This window comes from Dendropsophus ebraccatus, chromosome 14, assembly GCF_027789765.1.
Source record: "Dendropsophus ebraccatus isolate aDenEbr1 chromosome 14, aDenEbr1.pat, whole genome shotgun sequence".
NCBI lineage: Eukaryota > Metazoa > Chordata > Amphibia > Anura > Hylidae > Dendropsophus > Dendropsophus ebraccatus.
The window spans coordinates 13,670,670-13,683,322 of record NC_091467.1 but is presented as its reverse complement, the minus strand read 5'-3'; the positions used below and the strand labels follow the sequence as shown (position 1 = coordinate 13,683,322).

General features: G+C 50.1%; 1 protein-coding gene across 4 annotated transcripts in view; it reads left to right on the top strand.

The window, feature by feature from the left end:
* Positions 1 to 2,085: 2,085 nt before the first annotated feature.
* PHF20 (PHD finger protein 20) overlaps positions 2,086 to 12,653 on the top strand; it is a 54,416-nt gene continuing 43,848 nt past the window's right edge. For 3 of the 4 annotated variants that reach the window (XM_069953006.1, XM_069953005.1, XM_069953002.1), the window contains exon 1: positions 2,086 to 2,295. The gene's annotated coding sequence lies outside the window, so the exon portion shown is untranslated. Of the gene's footprint in view, positions 2,296 to 2,678; positions 2,768 to 12,653 lie in introns of those variants that run through there. The other variant, XM_069953004.1, reaches the window with a different exon arrangement.

Here is a 12,653-nt window from a genome sequence, read left to right as displayed (position 1 = left end):
AGGGAGGGAGGCGGGCACATGAGCGGGCACCAGGCAGCACAGGGAGGGAGGCTGGCACCAGGCAGCACAGGGAGGGAGGCTGGCACATGAGCGGGCACCAGGCAGCACAGGGAGGGAGGCTGGCACATGAGCGGGTACCAAGCAACATTGGGAGGGAGGCGGGCACATTAGCGGGCACTAGGCAGCACAGGGAGGGAGGCTGGCACATGAGCGGGCACCGGGCAGCACAGGGAGGGAGGCTGGCACATGAGTGGGCACCGGGCAGCACAGGGAGGGTGACACATGAGCGGGCACCAGGCAGCAGGGAGGGAGGCGGGCACATGAGCGGGTACCAGGCAGCACAGGGAGGGAGGCTGACACATGAGCGGGCACCAGGCAGCACAGGGAGGGAGGCTGGCACATGAGCGGGCACCAGGCAGCACAGGGAGGGGGGAGGGCACATGAGCGGGCACCAGGCAGCACTGGGAGGGAGGCTGGCACATGAGCGGGCACCAGGCAGCACAGGGAGGGAGGCGGGCACATGAGCGGGCACCAGGCAGCACTGGGAGGGAGGCTGGAACATGAGCGGGCACCACAGGGAGGGAGGCTGGCATATGAGCGGGCACCAGGCAGCACAGGGAGGGAGGCTGGCACATGAGTGGGCACCGGGCAGCACTGGGTGGGAGGCTGGCACATGAGCGGGCACCAGGCAGCACTGGGAGGGAGGCTGGCACATGAGTGGGCAGCGGGCAGCACTGGGTGGGAGGCTGGCACATGAGCGAGCACCGGGAGGGAGGCTGGCACATGAGTGGGTACCAGGCAGCACAGGGAGGGAGGCTGGCATATGAGCGGGCACCAGGCAGCACAGGGAGGGAGGCTGGCACATGAGCGGGTACCAGGCAGGACAGGGAGGCTGACACATGAGCGGGCACCAGGCAGCACAGGGAGGGAGGCGGGCACATGAGCGGGCACCAGGCAGCACTGGGAGGGAGGCTGGCACATGAGCGGGCACCAGGCAGCACAGGGAGGGAGGCGGGCACATAAGCGGGCACCAGGCAGCACAGGGAGGGAGGCTGGCACCAGGCAGCACAGGGAGGGAGGCTGGCACATGAGCGGGCACCAGGCAGCACAGGGAGGGAGGCTGGCACATGAGTGGGCACCGGGCAGCACTGGGTGGGAGGCTGGCACATGAGCGGGCACCGGGAGGGAGGCTGGCACATGAGTGGGCACCAGGCAGCACAGGGAGGGTGGCTGGCACATGAGCGGGCACCGGGCAGCACAGGGAGGCTGGCACATGACCGGGCACCAGGCAGCACAGGGAGGGAGGCTGGCACATGAGCAGGCACCTGGCAGCACAGGGAGGGAGGCTGGCACATGAGCGGGCGCCGGGCAGCACTGGGAGGGAGGCTGGCACATGAGCAGGCACCAGGCAGCACAGGGAGGGAGGCTGGCACATGAGCGGGCACCAGATGCACTTTACATTGTCTGCTATGGCTAATTGGAACATGAGTACACCCAAACGTGCCCGCTTTCCAATCCCAAAGAAATTAGGTCCATCTGGCCAGTCCTGCAGTATCGGCCGGGTCGCACTTCAGACATGGCCGCAGTCTTACATAATGTGAACACGGCTTAAATGTATTGAACCTGAATCTAATAGAAAAAACTAAATGTAAATAGATCAAAATGGAGGACACATAGTTACACCGGTTTGTTTTATTTACATATAAAACATTACTCTGCCCAACAGGAGCACCATGACACTGTCTCGTTAAAAAATATACAATAGTAATAATAAAGTCCCCTTCACAAAGCCCCCAAAAAAGAAAACGCTCTATATACACCAGCAGCATCCACCCGCACCTGAGCCGTCCAGCAGCCGTGAGGTGTGAACACAGTCCACCACACACGCGCGCCGTGACTCAGCACCTACAGGCCGCCTCACAGCTACGCCACGCTCTGTGAGGAAGGAAAATGCGCGCCAAAGTGCGCGTCACGTGACTGCACGTCCTGTATAGTTAGGGAGGGAAGACAGAAGCTCCGCCCATCCCTCGACCTATCAGTCAAACCTCCCCAGGACACGCCCCTTTCTCCGGCCGGCGCCTAGTGGCTTGTCCCCATTGCGCGCGCGCCCGCGCAGCCTCCAGCACACCTCCCGGGAGCGCGCACCGGCCATGCCGCGCAGCGTTAAAGCGAAGGAGGCGCTGAATGTGGAGAAGGGAGGGAGAACCATTATTTATTCTTAACTAATTGGCGCAGGAGACAGCTTTGTCCTGAGGAGAGGAAAAAGCGCAGAAGAGGATGTCACCGGCCACACAGGTAACAGCTACACCCCCGTACTGCCTGCAGCTCCCCACATGACGTTGACACGAGTGTCCATGAGTGGGATGGGCGCGGTGTGTGGGCTCTTGCCGGTGCCGCCCCCCCTCCTGGCTCCGGGTCGGGATCCGGGTGATGAGGAGTTTATTGGGGTGAGGGGAGGAGGAGAAGGGGGGGTGCGACATAAAACCACCGGTCTCCTTCTTTCTGCCTGGCGTTGATGGAGACATGCGCGAGCCAATCACAGCGCGCCAATGGATGATTGACAGCCCAGCCGCCCTATGACTGAGGTGGGCGGGACTAAGGATTCTTTCAGGTCCCTTTAAAACTATAGAGCACGTTTTTTGTTTTTTTTTTCTCGTCTTTCTCTTCTCCTCGGGGTGTAACAGGTTAATCGCGACTAATCGGGAGAGCTGGACGAGCCGTCGTACGCGATGGACGTGAAGTTGTGACGCAGCCCCGATTGTCGCCGGTAATGTGGCCGGGGGGCGCTGTGGTAACGCTGCAGGGGCCCGCACCAGCATCATTAACCCCTGCGCTGCCGGGGATTTACCTCAGACTCCCTAGGGGGACTGTGTAAGCTGTCACAGCCTGGAAGTCACGTGGGTGTAAGCTTCCCGGCCTGGGATCCTCATCATAGACATGGATGAGAGCAGGAGGCATGCTGGGAGTTGTAGTTCTACTTGTTGACAGCCTTGATGATTCTCTATGGACACAGGTGTTAAACTCAGGCCCTCCAGCTGTTGCAAAACTACAACTCCCATCATGCCTGGACAGCCTTCGGCTGTCCAGGCATGATGGGAGTTGTAGTTTTCCAACAGCTGGAGGGCCTGTTTGTCACCTGTGTCCATAGAGGGTCAGCATGCTGGGAGTTGTAGTTGTGCGACGTACGCTTATAATTTTATCACAGCACTAGGACTGGATGACTAAACAGTCCCTAGACGTCAATGAATATGTCATGTCTGCCTTAAAGGGGCACTCTAGCAAAATTAAAAATAAAATACGACACGGAGAGAGAGGAGAGCTGCTGCACCTCACACCTATGGCTGACACCAATGCCACTCGGCTACATTTAAAAACCAACGCCAGGATATTGGTATATAATTTGATCAAACCATATTGCCTCATGTACCACGCGCAGGTCCCCTGGATCACATGAGTCCTTAGGGCCCTATTCCACGGGACGATTATCGTTCGCATAATCGTTAACGATATAGACCGCTATTATGAAAGACCTGAAATCATTCACCCATTTATATGGAAAGAAATTCGTTACTTATGATCGTTATTGCGTTCGTCACTACTGCAGACGACTTCTTATTCAATGCGAACGATTTGCGAACGAGCAACGATAAAAATAGGTCCAGGTCTTATAAAGCGATCAACGATTTCTCGTTCGGTCGTTAACTGCTATACAACCGAACGATTATCGTTCAGATTCGAATGATTTACAGATAATCTGAACGATAATCGTTTGGTGGAATAGGGCCCTTACACTGACTCACCACTGTGTTAGTCAGCGACTGCCAACCCCGCGAAGTGAGCGCAAGCAGGGAAGGGAGGCCATAGATTGGCCCTGCAACCCCAATGTTACTCCTGCAGGAGTTATGGCGAGTAGTTAGACCATGTTCACACTTGTGTTGCTTGGTGGCAGCTCTCTCTGCCGTCTGGGTTTGGGGGGGGAGGAGCCCTTGGGGATTGGTCCTGTGACATTGGGGTTGCAGGGACATTCCATGGCCTCTCTTCCCTGCTCGCTTTGCGGGGTTGGCGGTCGCTGACTGACACAGTGGTGAGTTATGCTACGTTTACACGGAACGATTATCGTGCGAATTCGCACGATAATGATCAAATTCGAACGATAATCGTACGTGTAAACGCTGCGAACGATCAAGCGACGAGCGATAAATCGTTTATTTTGATCTTTCAACAAGTTCTTAAATCGTCGTTGATCGTTCGCAAAAAATTTGCAGATCGTTCAGTGTAAACAGTCGTTCACCGATTTACCCTATGTGTGAGATAGGCTTAAGCGATCGCAAAACGAATTTTCCGTACGATATCGTACCGTCTAAACGCTGATCGTCATGAAAAACATATCGTTACTTAGACATTGTTATCATACGATCGGGCGAATTATCGTTCTGTGTAAATGTAGCATAAGTTTAGGGACTCGTGGGCCAGGGGACCTGCACGTTTGACCTGCACGGAGCATGGTTTGATCAAATTATATACCAACATCCTGCCTGCGGTTGGTTTTTAAATGTAGCAGAGAGGCATTGGTGTCAGCCATAGGTGACACCAATGTCGAAAATTAAAAATAATATTTATTTCAAATCAACTGGTGCCAGAGATTTGTAATTTACTTCTATTAAAAAAACAAAAAAAAACAAATCTCCGGTTTTCCAGTACTTATCAGCTGCTGTATGTCCTGCGGAAGTGATTTATTATTCCCAGTCTGGAGAGCAGGAGAGGATTTCTATGGGGAGTTGTTATTGTTCTGGACAGAGGTGGCGGCAGAGAGCACTGTGTCAGACTGGAAAGAATACACCACTTCCTGCAGGTCATACAGCAGCTGATAAGTACAGGAAGACTGGAGATTTTTTTTTTTAATAGTGAGTAAAAATTAGTATTTTTTTTTGCTGCGGAACCTGTCACACAATAAATGGTCAGGAAGTGATATGAAGTTTTCTAATGTGTAACTGACCCCTATGAGCTTTGAACATACCCCCCAAAAAGTAAGGGGGAGATTTATCAAACATGGTGTAAAGTGAAACTGGCTCAGTTGCCCCTAGCAACCAATCAGATTCCACCTTTCATTCCTCACAGACTCTTGAAAGGTGGAATCTGATTGGCTGCTAGGGGCGACTGAGCCAGTTTTACTGTACACCATGTTTGATAAATCTCCCCCTTAGTTTGTATGTGTTCTGTGCCATATGCAAATTACCCTAAGCTGTGGGTGTTCCCCAGCGCCAAACTAGTTACCGATGGTGCACCCGAGGCACTAGTTGAGAGAGAACCTTGTTTTCAGGGTGTTTGTGTAAAGCTTATAGGTGTCGGTACACATTTGCGGAGCTTCATTTATTACACTGTACCTATAGCTTCTTGAGCATTTTTGGTGTGCTTTTTCCCCTTAAAGGGGGTATTCTCATAACAAAGTTATCCTCTATCTGCAGGATACTGAATTTTTAGCAGATTGGGGGAGGGGGGAGACCTCCAGGGAGAATGAACGTGAAAGATGGGAGTAGTTAGCGCTTCATTTGTTGCCAAACTACAACTCCCATCATGCCTGGACAGCCAACGGCTGTCCAGGCATGATGGGAATTGTAGTTTGGTAACAGCTGGGGGGGCGGAAGATTTCCCATCCCTGATTCAGGGATTTGCTGTGTTCTCTGGATCAGTGGGGGTCTCAGGCGTCGGATCCTCTTATCCCCTGTCCTGTAGTATGGCGTTATTTTCCTTTAAAAAAAAAAAATAATAATAAAAAGAGTGCCCCTTTAATTTCTATTGAGCTCCATGGTGGGGGAGCCTGACTGGTGTCACATGAACGTATTACGTGAACATTTACTATGGACGCAGTTGCTGATCTGATGACCCGGCTACCAGCTGATGCACAAGCTGCTTATGTAATATGGTTGTGTATATCTGGCCTATAACTAGCGGTATATGGAGACCTAATGTAGCATTGGCTACGAACAAATGCGGCGATGGTAGGAGAAATAAAATCATCCCCCCCCCCGGCCGCGTGACCCTGCAGCCCCTCACTAGGCTTAGTAGTAGGGTTTACTGGTCCTTGCACATGGCTGCAGTATACAGGGATGTCACCAGGGACTCCACAACAGCTGCCGTGCGCGGTCTGACAGGAAGCAGAGGGGAGATTATGGCTTTCTAAAAATTTTCCGTCCTCTGCCCCTGGGCAATGTTTTTTTAGTTTTTCACGAACCTGGAAAACCCCTTTAATTACTGCAGTCCATTACAGTCTAGTGCGGCCAGCTGTCTCCTCACTGATGTGTATGGTCGGCTTTCATGTACCATCGCACAATTGTTTGCTGTCAGAGATTTTGGTGACAGGTGCAATATACCAATTCTAGCCGTAACGGGGAAGGGCTTGTCCCATCTGTAGAGCTCCTTAGACTGCATGTGGCTGAAATCGCCCCTCCACGTGGTCGCTGGAGAATAGCGCAACTCTCGAACCGGATGCATTTGATTATCGATGGCTGAAGAAGTTAGATGCAGCCCTAAGCCTACCTTAAAAACATGGATACAATCGATGGCCTATGGCTGTATTCTAGGACTCTATAGGGCGGCATCTAACTTCTTCAGCCACCGGTAATCAAATGGTGAATGATTGGACTGGAGTTGTGCTGGTTTCTAGTGGTCACCAATAGCCGATCAATCCGGGCAACATTGTGCGATAATTGGCAACCGCATGGGTGCATGGTTTTGTCCATATGTGGTGATCATGTTGTGAAAACTTTCTTCAAGGGTTTTGGCCTGGCATTACATTGGGAGAAAATGTAAAGTTAAAGTGAATGTACCGCCAGTGCATCGCTTTTCTGATGATCTGCTATCTAGATGAGGATAGTGAGGCCATATCCCGGGCTGTGTTCAGGTTAATGTAACCTTTAACCAGCCTCCTCCATTGTGTATGACGGCCATTGTGTCAGACTCGTCTGTATTAGCCAGGCCTGTTATTAGGTAATGGACGGAGTCTGAGCAGCAAATGCTATGGGGATTTCTGAAAGCAATTGCAGAAGAAAAAGTGGCACAGTTTCCCATAGTAACCAGCGAGACCGCAGCTCTGTGACAACCTGACCGCCCGCCATGAGCAGTCGAGCTGTTCCGAACCTACATGGTCCAGGTTTAAAGGAGAATCCATTGCTACCAGCTTCTCTTCTGTCCTGCCTCACAGGGAAGCCCAGGCCGTTCCTGTATGAGGAGAATCAGGAAAAGACTAAGTTAATTGTCTGTTTCCCTCTGAATATGGGATATGACACTAGTGCGAAGTCCATAGGGGGCTCGCTCCTGAGAATGGAGGAGGTTGCACCCTCAGCTGTGTCTTTATGCATTTTGGCTTCTGTCAGGCTGCGGTGCGGAGAACTGCAACCCGGCTCCACAACGTATGAACAGGAGCAGCACAACGTAGGTTAAAGCTGTAAAGGCTCGCAGCATTGCCCAGCATATGAGTTTCTTTGCTGATATGCCACCATTTCTTAGGGCCCTATTCCACCAGACGATTATCGTTCATATTATCGTTAAATCGTTCGAATCTAAACGATAATCGTTTGGTTGAAATGTAGTTAACGATTAACGACCGAACGAGAAATCGTTGATCGCTTTATAAGACCTGGACCTATTTTTATTGTTGCTCGTTCGCAAATCGTTCGCATTGAATAAGACATCGTTCGGTCGTTTGCAATAGATACGAACGCAATAGCGAATAAATATCGAAGAAAAACGATCGCAATTACGATCATAAGTAACGTTCCATGGAAATGAGTGAACGTTTTCAGGTCTTTCGCAATAGCGGTCGTTTGAGATCGTTAATCGTTAACGATTATGCAAACGATAATCGTCCGGTGGAATAGGGCCATTATGGCCCTATTCCACGGAACGATTATCGTTCGTTTGCGGACGATATCGACCGCTACGGACGATAATCGTTCCGTGGAATAGAGTGCAACGATCAGCCGACATCGTTCATGTCGGCTGATCGTTGCAGTCGCTTGTTTTTCAACATGTTGAAAAACAAGCGACTGATATAGCAGCGATCTGCTGCCGTCGCTCCGTTGAATAGGAGCATCGGCAGCAGACACTGCTATATCCTATGGGCTGCCCAGACGATCAGCGATCCTCCGAGCAGCCCCCCCGCAGCTCCCCGCCGCCCCTCCCGCACTCACCCGCTCACTGCAGCCGCGTTGAATAGCGGCGGCAGCGAGCGGCGAACGAGGAGCAAACGAGCGCTAATAGCGCTCGTTTGCTCCTCTAAAACGACCCGTGGAATAGGGGCATTAGGCTCTATTCGCACCTACAGGGTTGTCAGCTGCATGTTTTGTCTTAAAGGGGTATTCTTCCCCTCCCCCCCAAAAAAATTATTTTTGCATTGATATGTTGCCCACCCATAGCTTTCCATCTTTCCAATATCAATTTATTATGGATTCTGCACAGTTTTGCTGTTATCTAGGATCATTCATCCCCACCAAACGCATAGAATCATCAAATCTCAGTCTCTCACCTGCTTTGGCTTTAAATCTTTGGCAGATAATCTATTTTCTGTGTAAATGGACGAAGCGATTACATGAAGCGATATTTTTTCAACAGAAAACGATCTCGAACTTCCTGAAATCGTTCACCCAATTACATGGAATGATGATTGTAACTTATGATCGTTCTTGCGGTCGTCCTGCCGTTGCTACAGCGAACGACCGAACGACATCTTATTACATGTGAACGATTAACGATAAAAGTAGATCCAAACAATCTAATGATTTTTCGAACAACAATCGGCCCTTACACTTGCCAGGCCTGTGCCGTCTTGGCGCAGAGGTGCATGGATATGCCGACTCACTTTTTTTTTACCTTTTTTTCTTCAACAGTGATCTGAACAAGTCCTAAGAGTTGCCATATGGCAGCAACTCCTGAAATTGCTTCGATCTAAGTTTATCGCTCAAACCAAGGCGGTTTTGATTTTGGAAAGGTTAAGTGGGTGCTCCAAAGGGGAAAAAATGTTTTGAAACCAACCGGAGTCAGAAGAAAGTTTTATATAGATTTGTAACTAATTTTTATCTAAAAATCTCCACCCTTCCAGTACTTATTAGCTGCTGTATTTCCTGCAGGAAGTGGTGTATTCTTTCCAGTATGACACAGTGCTCTCTGCTCCCCCCTCTGTCCATGTCAGGAACTGTCCAGAGCAGGAGAGGTTTTCTATGAGGATTTACTGCTGCTCTGGACAGTTCCCGACATGGACAGAGGTGGCAGCAGAGAGCTCTGTCAGACTGGAAAGAATACACCACTTCCTGCAGGACATACTGATAAATAGAAGTAATTAATACATCTGTATAACTGATTTAGGAGATCTAGCCACGACTTCTTTAAAGGGGTACTCTGACCATTGAAGTTTCTTATATATTTTTTCCCGTCCATAGAACATAATAAACACGCCACCCTTACCTCACTGCAGTCCCCCGCTGAACGTCCATGCCACCACTTCAGAGAGGGACTCATCTCAGCGGTGGTAGCCCGATCAGCCAATCATTGCCTGCTGCTCTGCCCCATCTCGGTCAGTGATCGGTCATGCCCGGCTGTCATTGCTGACCCAAGTCCTACTCGGAGGTGGCAGCGGGAGCGTTCATCTGCAGGAGGACCCTGGAGAGCATGGCGAGGTAAGAATAGGATGTTTTATGAGACAACCTATTAACAGAAGATTTGTCTGTAATCCTTTCCTTTAAATTGTGCCATGTGATCATTGCTATCTCAGCCAGGACTCCTGACATGATCAAGCTGCATGGTTGTCCATAGGGCGGGGGCTCAAGCTTTAGAGTTATTGATTATACAGTTATAATGGATTTTATGACGGTTCAGCCTCTCTGATGATATATGGATGGTCTATTAGCTTATTTAGGAGAATAAAGCGATGATCTTATTAGCGGCTCATGTGATGCATCATGGGACTGATTGCAGATATGAGAGGGAGAGAACATAGTTTGAAATCTAAGGGTGCCTTTACACAGAGAGATTTATCTGACAGATGTTTGAAGCCAAAGCCAGGAACAGACTAACAGAGAACAGATCATAAGGGTATATTCACACGAACGGACTTGCAGCGAAACCCCTTCTGCTTAACCCCTTAACCCCTTCTGCTTAACCCCTTAACCCCTTCTGCTCCCGCCCGGCTACCCTGCTGTAAGCATACATTACCTGTCCTCGCTGCACGGGTCCGTCCGGACGCCGGACCTGTGCAGCGAGCACAGGAGGAGCCGGGCGGGAGTAGAAGGGGTTAAGGGCGGTAGAATTACATACTTGCTGCCCGTCGTTCAGACAGCGAGTATATAGTGTGTGGGAACTGCCAGGACCTGCCGGACTCCGTTCATGTGAATATACCCTTAAGGAAAGACTGAGATTTCTCCTCTTTTCAAATCCATTCCTGGCTTTGGTTTTAAAAATCTGTCAGATAAATCTGTCTGTGTAAACGCACCATTAGTCTAGAGGGTGTCAGGAATGAAATGTGTGGATGCAGCTGAGCTTGGATGGAGATGACGACACTGCAGGAATGGTGGTGCTGAGTGTGCATTATGTGAGCAAAAAAAACTATACTGGAGCACTTCTGATGTGAACCTGCGCTGTCTAAGATACACTGCTATTGGGATCTTAGACATCCCTGTCTATAATAATATAACTTTATTAACCCCTTAAAGAGAACCAGTCACGGACGTTTTTTTTTTTTTTTTTTTTAATTCCTCCATTTCATTTACATGACTTTTTAATTAATATTTGTAAATATAATTAATTTAGTGGCACGAGTTTTTAGTTTTATTCACCTTTCCTACACTGTCTCACGCCGGCTCTTCTCAAAAGAGTCGGCACGAGACAGGAAACTCCCGTCATGCAGAGCAGCGGGATAGGTTCCTATGATCCTCTGCCCGCCACTCCGTTAATACACAGTGATCTCGCGCTATACAGCGCAAGATCGCTGTGTATTATCTAAAGTGCCTGTTCTCTGACCTATACATGAAGATACAGACTGCCTTTGTAGTCTGTAGCTTATACTTTACTTATCCTCCTCTTCGGTGCAGCAAGGCCGGCGCCGCCATCTTTATTACGTCACTAGCATTCCAGCGCTGGAACGCAAGTGACGTCAAAAAAGAAAAAGATAAAATCTCATGGCAAGATTAGCTGAAAAACCTACGCGTTTTGCGTGCATGTGTGCTTAATTATGGTCCATGAGCAATGAAGCTTTGGCCGCACATGCCACTCCTTTCATTCAGTCTCCATTCTAAAGGTCCTATTACACGAGACGAATATCAGCTGATAATTGGCTATTGGTTGGTGACGTTTGTTTTTCGGCATGTTGAAAGACAAACGACTAATATTGCAGCCATCTGCTGCTGATGCTCCGTGTAATAATAGCGGTGGCAGCAGACCGCTGCAATGGGCTGCCCGGACAATTTAGCGATCACCTGGGAAGCTCCCCGCAGCCCCTCCTGCACTTACCCGCTCCCTGCCACCGTCTGTAATAGCGCCGGCAGCGAACGAGGAGCAAGGGAGCTCTGACAGTGCTCGCTTGCTCCTCTCAGTCGTCCCGTGTAATAGGGGCTTAAGACTCATTGAGACCCCCATAATTAGCACTTTTGCTCTGTTACCCGCTTGTAAGTGCAGGGGGGGCTGCCGGGGTGATCGCTTGATCGTCCAGACAGCCCATAGAGGATAGTGGCGGTCTGCTGCTGCTGCCTGTATGCCACAGAGCAGCGGCAGCAGATCGCTGCTATCATTGTCATTTGTCTACATAGCTCATGTCAGCTGATCGTTGCCTTCTATTACACGGGCCGATTATCGTTCCGTGTAATAGGGCCTTTATCCCCTGTCCTATGGATAACCTGCTGAGATGGGAATACCCCTTTTAAGATGTTATTTGAGTTCAGCACTATTGATTTCATTGAGTTGCAATACCAGACACGGCCTACAGATACGAGAGGCGCTTTTTCTCAAACCATTTGCAAGTCCGTATCTGAAACCTTCTATACCAGGGACGCAGTTTCTATAAACCTTCCGCTACCGCGGTCCAAGGAAATTCCATAGGAGCTTAGATTGATCATTGGGGAAAGGGTTACACATTCTGTATGTGACCCCTACGATTACTCGGAGAGCTATGGCAGAACGACTTATTAAAGGAGAAATTAGTGTGTGAATGAGATTTACTTTAATATTGATGGCATGCGGAGTCTCTCATCAGTATGTGGTTGGCTGGAGAAGTCTGCCCCCCCCCCCCCCAGTCACTATAGTGGAGAGGTCAGCAGACCCCTACGTACATACAGTGCTGCTGGCTGTTCCTGGTACTGCAGAATATACTCCGGAGAGATGGGGGGGTGCTGTGCATAACACTGTTCAGCAGCCCCAGGACAGAGCAGGGGAGCGGGAGCATAGACAGCCCTGCAGTTCCCTGCACAAAGTTTGGTGGCAGCAGAGGGGGCTGCACATTCATGCATATACAGGGATAGGGGAGAGCTATCCTGTCTGTATGGAGGGGTTTATTATTTTGTGGGCGGTCCCTCTTGGTGACTGACAGCTGTGTATGTATATGGGGAGGGCAGGACCGCCCACATGACTGCCAAGCACTGAATGAGCAGGGATCTACATGAAACTCTTAT